The 13216-nt window shown below is 41.8% G+C and overlaps 1 protein-coding gene across 5 annotated transcripts in view; it reads left to right on the forward strand.

The window, feature by feature from the left end:
* FAXDC2 (fatty acid hydroxylase domain containing 2) overlaps positions 1-13216 on the forward strand; it is a 42624-nt gene that overhangs the window by 2705 nt on the left and 26703 nt on the right. Inside the window, exons 2-3 of one of the 5 annotated variants that reach the window (XM_070233941.1) lie at positions 1075-1145; positions 3267-4123. The exons of 1 other annotated variant lie outside the window; for it this stretch is intronic. The gene's annotated coding sequence lies outside the window, so the exon portion shown is untranslated. The remainder of the gene's footprint in view (positions 1-1074; positions 1146-3266; positions 4124-13216) is intronic. 3 more of the 5 variants (XM_070233943.1, XM_070233942.1, XM_023617360.2) reach the window with 3 other exon arrangements.

Genomic DNA, 13216 nt, shown 5'->3' on the forward strand with positions numbered 1-13216 from the left:
TTTAAATTTCCAAAGCTGAGAACATAAAGATGTTCTAACTAATACATTCCCCTAATTTCACAGAAAGCAATTAAATAATTTAAGGTCACCCAGCTCCTAGAGATAGGATCAGAATTTGAGTCTTTTATTTTTTTGGGGGGTAGGGGTGGGGGAAGATTAGCCCTGAGCTAACATCTGCTGCCAATCCTCCTCTTTTTGCTGAGGAATAATGGCCCTGAGCTAACATCTGTGCCCATCTTCCTCTATTTTTTCATGTGGGACGCCTGCCACAGCATGGCTTGATAAGCGTCCATAGGTCCACGCCTGGGATCCCTGGGCCACTGAAGCGCAGCATGCACTTAACTGCTGTGCCACTGGGTCAGCTCCTGGACTTGAGTCTTCTGATTCCCAGGCCAGTATGGGATTAGGGGTTCATCCAGTCAGTTTTTTTCATGGTCCATTTGCTATGGGCAGGACCCCATGTTGCCACTGGAGGATGCACTGGTAAATGAAACAGACGTGATTCCTGGCCTGGTGGAGCTTAACATTTGGTGACAGGGACTGACAATAAAGCAAGCAAACAAACATTCAAGTAAGAAATAAGAAGATAATGGGAAACTTTGATAGTTATCATGAAGGAAACTAACAGGGTAAAGTAACAGAGCATAACTGGATTGGGGGAAGATAGAGGAAATTACTTAGGGTCAAAGAAGGCCTCTCTGAGAAGGTGGCATTTAGGCAAAGATGAGAAGAGCAGGAAGGACTCAACCAAAGAGAGAGAGAGCGCCATGAGGAGTTGAGAGCAGTCAGTCTCAGGCAGAGGTTCAGGAATGAGTTTTGCATGTTCGAGGCAGTGAGAGGAGGCCAGGGCAGCTGCGGTGACCAAGAGGCTGAAAAGGAGGCAGAGGCAGATGAGCCGAGGTCTGGGAGGCGTTACAACTGTGCTCCTCCAAAGTGCATCAGGAAACCAGAGGATTTTACTCACAGGAATGACCTGATCCAGTTTATGTTTTGGGGGATTTTTTGCAGGGAAAGATTCGCCCTGAGCTAACATCTGTTGCCAATCTTCCTCTTTTTTTTTTTCCCTCCCCAAAGCCACAGCATGGCAACTGACAGACGGATGGTGTGGTTCCAAGACGGGGAAGCAAACCCAGGCCACTGAAGTGGTGAGCGCCAAACTTTAACCACTAGGCCATCAGGGCTGGCTCTGATTTATGTTCTTAAAGATTACTTTGATGTCTATGGACAGTAAAAGTAGTAAAGGCAGAGACATATTAATTTTCTTATTTGAGTCACACTAAATTTGGTAAGAAAAGAAAGCTAGCTTCTCCCAGGCATGGTAAATATGTTGTCTATGGAAATATTAGGCAACAACTTAGGTCATTTTACTAGGTGATTCTAATTGAGAATTAGTTGCCACTACATCCTTTCAATTATTGTTATTGTGAAACTCTTCAAGACTGCAGAGTATTCAGTACTTTACAGAGAAGAAAGTTGATCTTTGCCAATATAGAACTAGGCAAATAGAAATATAGGCCAATGGAGGCCAATGGCCCAGTGGTGCAGCGATTAAGTTTGCACGCTCTGCTTTGGTGGTCTGGGGTTCGCCGATTCAGATCCTGGGCGCAGACCTAGCACTGCTTATAATGCCATGCTGTGGCAGGCATCCCACATATAAAATAGAGGAAGATGGGCATGCATGTTAGATCAGGGCCAATCTTCCTCAGCAAAAAGAGGAGGATTGGCAGTGGATTTTAGCTCAGGGCTAATCTTCCTCAAAAAAGAAAAAAGAGGGGCCAGCCCTGTGGCACAGCAGTTAAGTGCACACATTCGGCTTCGGCGGCCTGGGGTTCGCTGGTTCAGATCCCGGGTGCAGACATGGCACCGCATGGCAAGCCATGCTTTGGTAGGCATCCCACATATAAAAAAAAAAGGAGAGGAAGATGGTCACGGATGTTAGCTCAGGGCCAGTCTTCCTCAGAAAAAAGAAAGAAAGAAATATAGGCCAATGGAAAGAGAGCAGGTAAGCACATTAATGTAGGTAAAAGTAAAACTTATCCTTTGGGACTCTCTGGTCAGTTCTAAAGCTCTCTTCTCCCACCATCTCTCCCTCTCCCTGTACTTGCATGCGACAAACCCATCACCTCTGGTGTTACAGCCACATCTCAAAGTCTTCTGTGATTTTTTTTTTTTGAGGAAGATTAGCCCTGAGCTAACATCAGGTCCTCCTCAAGAGCATTTAAAAAAGATCAGCTAGGAGGGGGCCATCTTACACAACCTTGAAATAACAAGAAAGCTGAGCAATTCCTCAAAGATAGGATGGAGAGAAAACCCAGGAGGACCAGAGAGAGATTCTCATTTATGCTGGTCCTACTGAGGGCCTATTATGAGTCAGAGGTATTAGTGCCATGGAGATACAGAAATCTCCTATTTGAAATGATTATTGAAAAAATTACCTGCTATTGTAAGGAGTGTTGACCCCATAAGCTGAAAACGTTCAAAAAGAAAAGAACCAGAGGCAGAATAGTGGACAGGACCAGAAAGGAAATTCTGGGTGGGAGCATCAGTATGAGCAATGACATGCACATAGGGATATTAGAAAATAGAAAAAAAGCTTCTGCACATATTAAGTGATCAATAAATGGTTACACATGACATGCTTAGAGAGTTAGGAAATAGCAGTAGTGGGGGATAATGTTTGATGAGAGGAGCTAGATTAAGGTGAGCTTTGGAAGTCAGGTAGCAAGGTTTCATCAGGGCACAAGACAGACTTGGTCAGCCAGGGAATAGACACATTATATCAACATCTGGAATACTGAAAAAATTTTGGTACCTCTAAAAGGAGAGAGAGGAAAAACATGAACAAATTGTAAAGCAGTTGTGAGCAAGCAGTGAAGCTTAACTGAGCCCTTGCGTTGTGCAAGGAATTAGGCAGCGAAAGATTTAAGACATGGTCGGTTATTGGCCAAATCAACTATGACACCTCTGAAAAAGGAGACGGCATTAGGACATTAAAAAGAACGTATCTCTTAAAGGTATATGGTATAAAGGTATACCTCTGAAAGGTATATGGAACAGTCTTCACGTGAGTGTTAAATGAAAAAAGCAAGAAGCAAAACAAGCTTATCTGGTGCGCTGTTTCTAAAGAACATAGATGGGCTCTGGATGGATACACACAACACTGGTCACAGGGGTTCCCTCTTAGGAGAAGTAGGGGACTGGGGAGGAATGAAAAAGGACTGGCTTTTCACCATATTTTCTTGTGACCCTTTTGTATTTTCTATCAGATGCACATGTTGCCTATTCAAAAACAACTTTTGGAAATCTAAAACAAAAACTCAGTTCTTTTTCAAAGATGCTCACCATTTCATGTCATGGATCCCGTATCCTAATTTCACCTGTTTCAATCAAAGTGTGAACTTAACCTCTACAAGTGTACCTTTCCTGCATCTAGACTCACTAGTCATAGTTGATGCTTCTCTCTACCCCTGGCTGCCTCAGCAACAACAGAAGCAAGAAAACATGAGAAAATGAGGTCCTCTGGTCCCTGTAAACTTTTTATCTACAAGGGCTGCCTGCCTTCTGCCTCCTGCCTTCTACATTATCTGATTCCCCTGTCTCTTACTGAACCCACCTCCTACGGGGCAGTAACATTTTCTTAAGTTGAGGAAGATAAAGGAAGTTTTAAAAAAGAAGAAAAAAAAGCCCAGAGTTTGGCCAAATGTGCTCTTTCAAGCTCCTGCTTGAACTGCGTATTTCCTCTCAGCCTGAAGGAAATGCCTTTCAGCAAGAAGGGTGTTTTTGTCTCCAGTCCACACAGACCCAAACTTTTTCTCTCATCACGTGCCCAACTGAGCCAGTCGGGTGCTCTGTAACAGGATCACGCTGGCCAGCCTCCTGACCCACCCGAGTAACAACAGGATTAGGCAGCAGCACAGCGACAGCAGCCACCAAGGCAGGGGCTGAAGGGGAGGAGGAAGCTGGCTGGGACCTTGGAGGAGCTGGGAACCGGCCCACTGCAGAGCTGAGCTGCAGGGGAAGGAGAGCTGTTTGCCAAGGTCAGGATACATCAAAGTTCACGTGAAGAAGGGCAAAGGGTGTTCTTACTTCTGCCGCCACTCTGTCCTCTCCACTTACAGTACAGGTGAGATTTCCCTCTCAACAGTGTCCTGGGGTGTTTTCTTAGTGTGCAGAGTCCCCTCCAAGTCTCTTGCTAATGTCTGCCTCTTCTGCCTGTGTTTGTACCATCTACTGCTTCTGTAGTCTTGTTCTTCTGGCAATTAATGGATCATTCTGTCAAATGGACTGGGTTTGGCTTCGAACTATGCGAGGGAGAAACTCCCAAATCAGAACTCAAAAGAGGAAAATTTAACTGGAAAAGACTGTTGGGAAGGTACTGTGGTCAAAATGCTTCTCCTCTCTAACCTGCCAGGGTCACCTGTAAGGAATGGGACCAATTACAACAATCTTAAAGTCCTAAGATAAATGGGTGGGCTACGAGCTGGTTCTGATGCCATGTACTGAGATTTATCCACAGTGGCTCTGGTTTAGAATTGCTGGTGGCCTGGTGATACCTATGGAAGGGTAAGAATATAGCATGTATGGATGGAGGTGAACCATCAGCCAGTGGTTTTCAGGGTGCTTACACAGGCCCTTTGGGGCTTAAGGCATTCAAGACAGGATACAGACTTGTGGGTTGCTTCAGTTTCATGTGCAATTCCAACTAAATTTTTCTGATTGGGATATAAAGATTCAATTCAATTTGGTAAAACAGAAATGCTCTGAGCATCACCTTCTGACGTTAGAAAGGAAGGTTGTTAGTGCAAGGGAAAGGAGCTGAAATGTTCAATAGCAAATGCTGGACGCATCCTGAGAGCAAAAAACAATGCTTTTTATTCATTTATCCCTTCTTTCATTTATTCAGCAAATACTTCCTGAGTATCTGCTTCATGCCAGGCTTATGTTTGGTTCTGCAAATCTTAGTAAATGAGACAGGCAGGCTCCTTCTCACAGGCATGCAATCAAGTAGGGCAAGTAAACTCTTAAAGGATGCAAGTGCCCTGCAGCAAAAGCAGTGCAGGGAGCATTGCTCAAACTGTCCAGAGAGAGCCATGTTACTCTCAGAGTTTAACCTTTTCCTTCATGCATTTCCTCTTCTTGAATGAGTATTTTTTCCCTCCATAATCAAAGCATCATGGCCAAGTGATTAAGTTCAACTGCTCCACTTCGGCAGCCCAGGATTTCGCCAGTTCGGATCCTAGGCGCGGACATGGCACTGCTCATCAGGCCATGCTGAGGTGGTGTCTCACATGTCACAACTAGAAGGACCCACAACTAAAATATACAACTATGTACTGGGGGGATTTGGGGAGAAAAGTAGAAAAAAAAGAAGATTGGCAACAGTTGTTAGCTCAGGTGCCAATCTTTAAAAAAAAGAATAAAAAATTTAAAAATGAATAAATAAAAGCATCCCTTACGTACAGACCTTGGTCATAGCAGCTCCTCCAAACCCTCTTACCAGAGGCTTTAAGCTGTGTAATTACGTTTCAGGTCAGTTTCCGCAGCCCTGGAGACAGACTGCTCAGCTTTTTCCAAGAACACAGACCGCTTGAGAGCAGAAGCTGGAGTAACCGGATTCCAGTCCTCATGTCTGTGGCCCTCTCCCTGTGTCATTGCCCACTTTATGGAGTAGAATATCTGCTGTTCCAAAAGCACACGTAGCACCAGGCAAAGTGTTGGGAAGCCTGTGCGTTTGGAACAAGTCAGTTCTGCTATCTAGGCTTATCTCCTTAGCTATGAAACAGAAGGGGGAGACCAGATGATCCGTAAGCGTTTTTGATGTTGTTATTTTTTAATCTCCTCTAAAAGTAAATGATTCCAATAATTTCACAAGATGTTTATGAAGAAACAATGCACATTCACGTAAAGATGATATATCTTATGCCTATAAGATACCTATACCTGTAAAAACATTCATCAACCATGCAGAACATTCAGGAACCTGGAATCTGAAAGAAAATCTGAAAGAATCAGGCTGTAGACAAGTAAAACTTAAACTATCTCTACTCCTCCCACCCTCAACCCATTCTTCTGTCCCAGTATTCAGATTCATGAGGTCATGAACATCAGATGTAGCCTCATTACCAACAGTGTAGCCATTTACCTACATTGAGGATTTTGCAATAAAAACATTGCACATTCAGAATCATCTGCTTTCAAAAGAACCACATTGGGGCCGGCCCTGTGGCCGAGTGGTTAAGTTTGCATGCTCTGATTAGCTGGCCCAGGGTTTCACTGGTTCAGATCCTGGGTGTGGACATGGCACCACTCATCAGGCCATGCTGAGGTGGCATCGCACATAGCACAACCAGAGGGACCTACCACTAGAATATACAACTATGTACTGGGGGCTTTGGGGAGAAGAAGAAGAAAGAAAAAAAAAAAAACCCACATTAACAGGTATCTAATTTGGATAATCTCACAATATATATCAAATTCCCTTTAAGGGAGAATCAATTCATTGTTGTACTCGAATATTTACTTTTAGTGCATTTCATTTCTTTCCCGAATGCATTACCATCATAAATACTACTTCATATTCTCTTCCTACATACTTTCTCCTTTGGAAAATCAAAGTTGTATAGTATCACTTTATTAAATAGGTCATGTCTTATTCATCTTTGTATCCTCTGTGACTAGCATTGTATCTGGCACACAATAAACGTTTTTTAAAAGAATGGTTAATATTTTAGAGAAAAAATATTCTATTTTTCCTTTAGTATTAAAAAAAACCATGCACACACAATATCTAATCCATTATTCATGGCTAATAGAGACCCATCGCATTCCTTTGTGTCCCTTTAGAATCCTGATGCCCACGCTGCATTCATCAGCATAAGCACATTCTAGACTTTTTTGCAGACTCAGTTGGTAAATAAGCACTGAATTCAAGTTCGGCCACCAAATTGCTGTGTAATTTGAAACTGAATACTGAATATCTCTGTGCCTCCATTTCTTCATATGGAAAATGGGGACATCAGAATAGCTGAGCTTAAGACAACTTCCTGTTCTTAGACGAGAGCCTTCAAAAGATAAGAGAAAAATCAGAGAGAGGAAGCACAATAAAAATGTAAAGATTATAGTACTTATATTAAATTTTTAGTAATTGTTGATTTTGTTTGCCAAAATTTCTAACTTGAGTGCTACCATTGGCAAACAATGTCCAGGAACTTCTTTGGGTAAGGACACATCTGCCCACATGTTTGAGGTCTCCTCTGGAGCCTTTCTGACTCCCTCTGCTCACTTAAAACTGAAAACATGTCTGCAGGCAGGTAGAGAGGCACAGAAAACAAGCTGCTTTGGCATAAAATATTCAACAGAATGATAGGTTGTGCGGCTTAGAGGAGTCAGCTACCTAGATAAATATCTTGGGAGATAGCATCAGGGCGTATTGACTTAGCCAAAAGAACAAATGGCATGTTAGAAAGTTCTTCATTGCTTCCAGTGAAATCGGATGTCAACAGATAAATTCTGTGACTCCTGCAGTCAAAAGGGCTTTCCCACCACCAGAAGATAAACAGTCACTTTCCCTTTGACCAGGTTTACATGACCTTGTTCCAAGGTCAAAATTACATATCAGCCTCTAATCACTCAGTCTCAGCAACACTCAGTTTCTATAACATGGACACAGCGGCCGTCAGCACCCTGCCATGTGGCATCAACCACAGCCATCGTAGTCTCGTTTAGTTTTTGTTTTTACTTTTAATATCTGGTTCTGTTTACTTATACTTTATCCCCAACCTGCATCTCAGAAGAGTTTGAGATAGTTTCCAATAAAAGGATATATACAATAGAACAGCTGCAAATAAGTAAAAACTGATAAGAAACCAGGCACTCAATAAATACCTTTCATACTGTTTTGATGGGTGTGGAGGGTGGCGATGACCTGTAGAGAAAAGAACCAGGTGCTTTATTGCTATGGCTTTGCTTTTGGACTATGAAAAATTAACAAAAAAAGACAAGGCAGAGCACTCGTTCTTAATCATAGTTATCTTTAATAATCTGATGAAGGCTATGGATCTTTCTACACTGAAAAATGAACATGAAAAACTGGCATACAATTTCAGGGGAGACAAAGATTTCTCAAAGCCCTTCAGGAATTGAAATTAATCTGATTTAGAGTAAAGGGAAAGCAAATTAGAGTAAAGGGAGAGCTAATGACCAATTTTCAATCAAATGTTTCCTATGAATGGGCATTGAATACATTAAAAAAATTTTTAATGTGTCTGTAATTTTCTGAATACATAACATTTACTCATGGTACAAAATTGAAAAGGCAAAAAAAAAAAAAAAAAGACATATGGTAAAAAGATAGCCTCCCTTCTACCCTGGTCCCCAGCCGGCCAGTTTACCTCACCAGAAGCCACCATCTTAACCAGTTTCTTAGCTAACCTTCCAGTGATAGCCGAATATTCTATGCATTATTCTATGCATACATAAGCAGCACACACACACTCATACACATATACACACACGCACACTTGCATACGTTCCACACATTGTTTTTTCACTTACTCTTTCTGGAGAGTACACACAAAGCTGCCTTATTCCTATAATGCCTGCAGAATGTTTCATTAGTGGATGTACTATAATTTATTAAACCAATCCTCTATTGATGAAATTTAAGTTGTTTCCATACTTTAGCCATTAAAGACAATATCACAATGAACATCCTTGTACACATCATTTTTTATATACAGGATTATATAATAGAAGAAAAAAAATCCCAAGAAGTGTAACTGAGCATTAAATTTAACTCTGAGCTTACTGGCAGCCAAAGCAAAAAGGGGTAGGGGGGAGGAGGACACCAAAATGGTTGTCTAATTTTTTTGCATTCTGCAAGAAAGCATACCACTTCTTCCAAGGAGGAAAACTTCTGTGCACTAATGTCCTTATAGGAATTTATCATCTGTATCCTCATAAAAAGTACACTGCTTTTTTTGAAGAACTAAATAATGGAGTAAGAAATATCTTTAATGGTAGTTTTAATATTCGTGAAGCAGATACTCATATCTATCTTGATTTTTTTTAAAAGTATGGTCTGACTAAAACCCAGTGTTCCTTGAGTCAGCTAAAATAGATCTGGGAGGACAAGTTTCAGTTCTGAGGTTGAAAACCATGTATCCAAGAGCAGAGAGAAGGCCCAGGCATTGATCTCCTTTAAAGATTTCTTGGGTATATCCTGCCCCACACAGCATTTTCTTACCTGTGGCCCAGACCTGTAGCCCAGAACTTTCAATACGGATTTTGGAATGATGGGTTTATGTATCTAGACTGAGAGTTTCTCCTTCATCTTTGCACCTCCAGGGCTCCTTGCCCATAGTAAGTTTTTCATAAATGTTCCTGGAAGGAATCAAAGACCACATCTCATTAGCTTCACAAGCTCTTGGCAAAGAGAATGGTGATGATAAGCCTAGGTTGAGATTTTGATTTGTAAGTGAAGTTCCTGTGGTAGGACATAGCAAAAAGAGTCCTGGAAGCTTAAAAAAACAAACCAACCAAAACTCCCCTCAGCTTCCTCCCCAAACAGAATGGTTATCTCAACAGGGTCAACAGAGCCTCTCACACTTCCTAACAAGCACTGAGGAGGGAACCCATGGTGGCATGAAGGTTCCGCCCTCTGCGAGTGGTCTGCACATGTTCAGATATGCACACATTCTCCAAGTCTTTCCCAACTTGAGGTGTTTTCTTTGACTTTCGGTTCCTTGTCATTGAGACACTTGATAGACCTAGCCCCAAAGATACCCAGCACCACTTTCTCATAATGATCTGGGCTTTGGGGGTCTCCCGGCAGCAGGCAAACTGCAGGATCGAGAATGACTCTGCCTCGTCCCAGAATCTTTCACCTTGTGAGGGTGAGTTCTCATTCATCTTGAGGATGTGGGCCGAACTGAGATAGGACCAACAGAAATTGCTCAGGACGATGCAGGTGGAGAAAATCATTATTTAAAGGAGAACTCTTTGTAATCCTTATAAGCTCAGATTATTAAGTAACATTTGCTGTCCTGGATGTGGGGCAGGGTGTTTGCCAGAGGTTGGACTGAGACTTCCCGTCCTGAAGTATTCACTCAACTCTTTTTCTGGAAGCCTCAGATGGTAGAGAATGTGACTGTGGAGGCCCCCTAAGACTCCAGTAAGCAAAGGGACCCTGCTGCCATCCTGTATCAGAATAAGGAGTAATGCTTACAGCTCCCCTCTGTTACTTCTTTCCTAGGTTTTCATGAGAACTCACAGTGAGGTAGAACCCCACAGCTACAAGCCACAACAGGTTCCCCTGCTGGTGGCCAGGCAATAGAGGGAGCTGGAGGAGGAAGCAGTGCTGGCAAAGGATCAGATCACGGGGCTACAGAGTGGCTGAAATCCATTCCCCTGCCTCCAGGTTGGGGTTAGGCTGACAGCGCACCAAACATTCTCGTGCCTTTTCCTAAATCAGATGCTATTGCCCTGGCTGGGTATCAAATGTCCCAGTATTTCTCCCTGAGAAGCTTTTCCTCTGAGCTGACTGCGTACCTTCTGCTGTACTGTAGTTCACAGCGGGGATGGTGAGCCGCTTGCTTACACCTCCTTCTAATGTCCCAACTCCTCAAACCCTTGAAGGCACTTTCTAGGTCACCATTCTCTCTTCCTTTCTCCAGCCTAAGTAATCTATAAGAAACATGGATCAAAGGGAAGCAGTATTTCCTAAGGTCATAGCTGGTAAACATGCATCCAGAATAATAAAACCAAGTACAATCATACACAAAAAATAAAATATCCTTAGAGATTTTGGAAGCTGGGCCCTGATTCTGGTGCTGCCATCTGTAAACTCCGGGGGGGTCACCTGGCCCCCTTTGTCTAGGTTTCTTCATCCTTGTCACATGGCAGGACCAGGTGACTTGTAGTGTTCCTCATCAGCCAGATTATGACACCGTTCAGTAGGGACAGTAATAAGTGTTGGTGAGGATCTAGAGAAATTGGAACCCTCATACATTGTTGTTGGGGATATAAATGGCGCAACCACATAGAAAACAGTTTGGCAGGGGCCGGCTCCGTGGCCGAGTGGTTAAGTTCGCGCGCTCCGCTTCGGCGGCCCAGGGTTCGGATCCCGGGCACGGACATGGCACCGCTTGTCAGGCCACGTTGAGGCGGCGTCCCACATCCCACAACTAGAAGGACCTGCAACTAAGATATACAACTATGTACGGGGCCGGGGCGGGGTTTGGGAAATAAAGCAGAAAAAAAAAAAGGTTGGCAACAGTTGTTAGCCCAGGTGCCAATCCTTAAAAAGAAAAAAAAAAAGAAGATTGGCAACAGTTGTTAGCCTAGGTGCCAATCTTTAAAAAAAAAAGAAAAAGAAAACAGTTTGGCAAAAGGTTAAATAGAGTTACTCTAGGAGCCAGCAATTTCACTCCTTATCCAAGATAAATAAAAACATATGTCCACGCAAAAACTTGTGCATGAATGTTCATACATTATTCATAATAGCCATAAAGTGGCAATGCCTCAAATGTCCGTCAATGGAAGAATGGATAAACAAAATATGATATGTCCATATAATGGTATGTTATTTGGCAATAAAAAAGACTGAAGTATAGATACATGCTACAAAATGAACAAACGTCGAAAACATTATGCTAAGTGAAAAAAGCCAGTCACAAAGGACCCCATGTTGTATGATTCGATTTATACGAAATGTCCAGAATAGGAAATTCCATAGAAATAGAAAGTGGATTAATGGTTGCCTAGGAGTAGAGTAGAAGGGGGAGAGTAGAGGGACCGGACATTGATGGCTATGGGATGCAGGCTTTCTCTTTGGGCTGTTGAAAATATTCTAAAATCAATTGTGGTGATGAATGCACAACTCTGTGAATATACTAAATGCCATAAAAACGTAGACTTTAAATGGGCAAATTGTATGGTATGCAAATTATACATCAATAAAAATACTTTTAAAAAGAAAGAATAAGAACAAGTACAATTTTAAAGTCCAGATTACCAGATTTTATAGTCCTGTACAGTCTGTGCATAAGTGTGGGGGACATATTTTTGTAAGTGTCTTTGACAGTACTAGAATTAGCTTGTTGTAAATGAAACTTACAAATCCTTAACACTTAGATCAAAAATCTAGTACCAAAGTACTATGTAATCTACTTAGAATTAAGGTTTTTATTTTTGGATTCAAAGTAGTTTATCTCTGTATGCATTGACTTGTGGTGCGTAAAAATAAAAGCAGGGAAAAGCACACTTATTATGTTCATATGGCCCAAAACATCTCATTTGGCATAAGTAATGGACAATGCCATTTTTGTGTGTTTTTTGTTTATTTATTTTGCTATCTAAGTAGAGATGCAATTGGTTTTTAATCAGTGTTCATCACCTTTTAACATTGGAATTTTTTCTAGTAGTCTAATGACTACTGTTTGGGTTCCTTAAACAATATCCTTTTTGTTTGATCATTTTCTTTTTATATAACTAGGAAAATTCTGCAACATCACATTAGAAAATAAAAATGAGCAAATCTTATTTTCTCCATTTTTTAAGTATTCCCGTTATTAAGACTCCCAGAATGATTTATCCTGTCATCCTTTCAAATAGAGATCTCACACACATTCCTAACGATTCTCCTTCTAGACGATTCTTGTTAGGCTGTAAATTTTAAAAGGAGGTTATTGCATGGCATTCATATCCATTTACTTCTCCCACAGAACTGTTGACTGGTTTCAGAAAAATCTTGGTCCTTGTTTTTAAACCAACCAACAAATAATAACAAAGAATACAAAATTGAACCAATTCAACTTAGAACTACTCTTTAAGTCCTGGTTAAATCATTCTTTTATCTTACAGCAACAACTCTTTAGTAAATTGAAGAAACGGAGAAATAATAAATAGGTTTTTAAAAAGCTTCATAACATATTTTTGTAGTTGCTGGACCTCATATCTCTATTTTTTTTTTTTTTTTTGAGGAAGATTAGCCCTGAGCTAACACCTGCTGCCAATCCTCCTCTTTTTGCTGAGGAAGGCTGGCGCTGAGCTAACATCCATGCCCATCTTCCTCTACTTTATATGTGGGACGCCTGCCACAGCATGGCTTGATAAGCGGTGCATAGGTCCATGCCCAGGATCCGAACGAGCAAACCCTGGGCCGCTAAAGTGGAATGCGCGAACTTAACCGCTGCGCCACTAGGCCGGCTCCTGGACC

This window comes from Equus caballus, chromosome 14 (genome assembly GCF_041296265.1).
Source record: "Equus caballus isolate H_3958 breed thoroughbred chromosome 14, TB-T2T, whole genome shotgun sequence".
Lineage (NCBI taxonomy): Eukaryota > Metazoa > Chordata > Mammalia > Perissodactyla > Equidae > Equus > Equus caballus.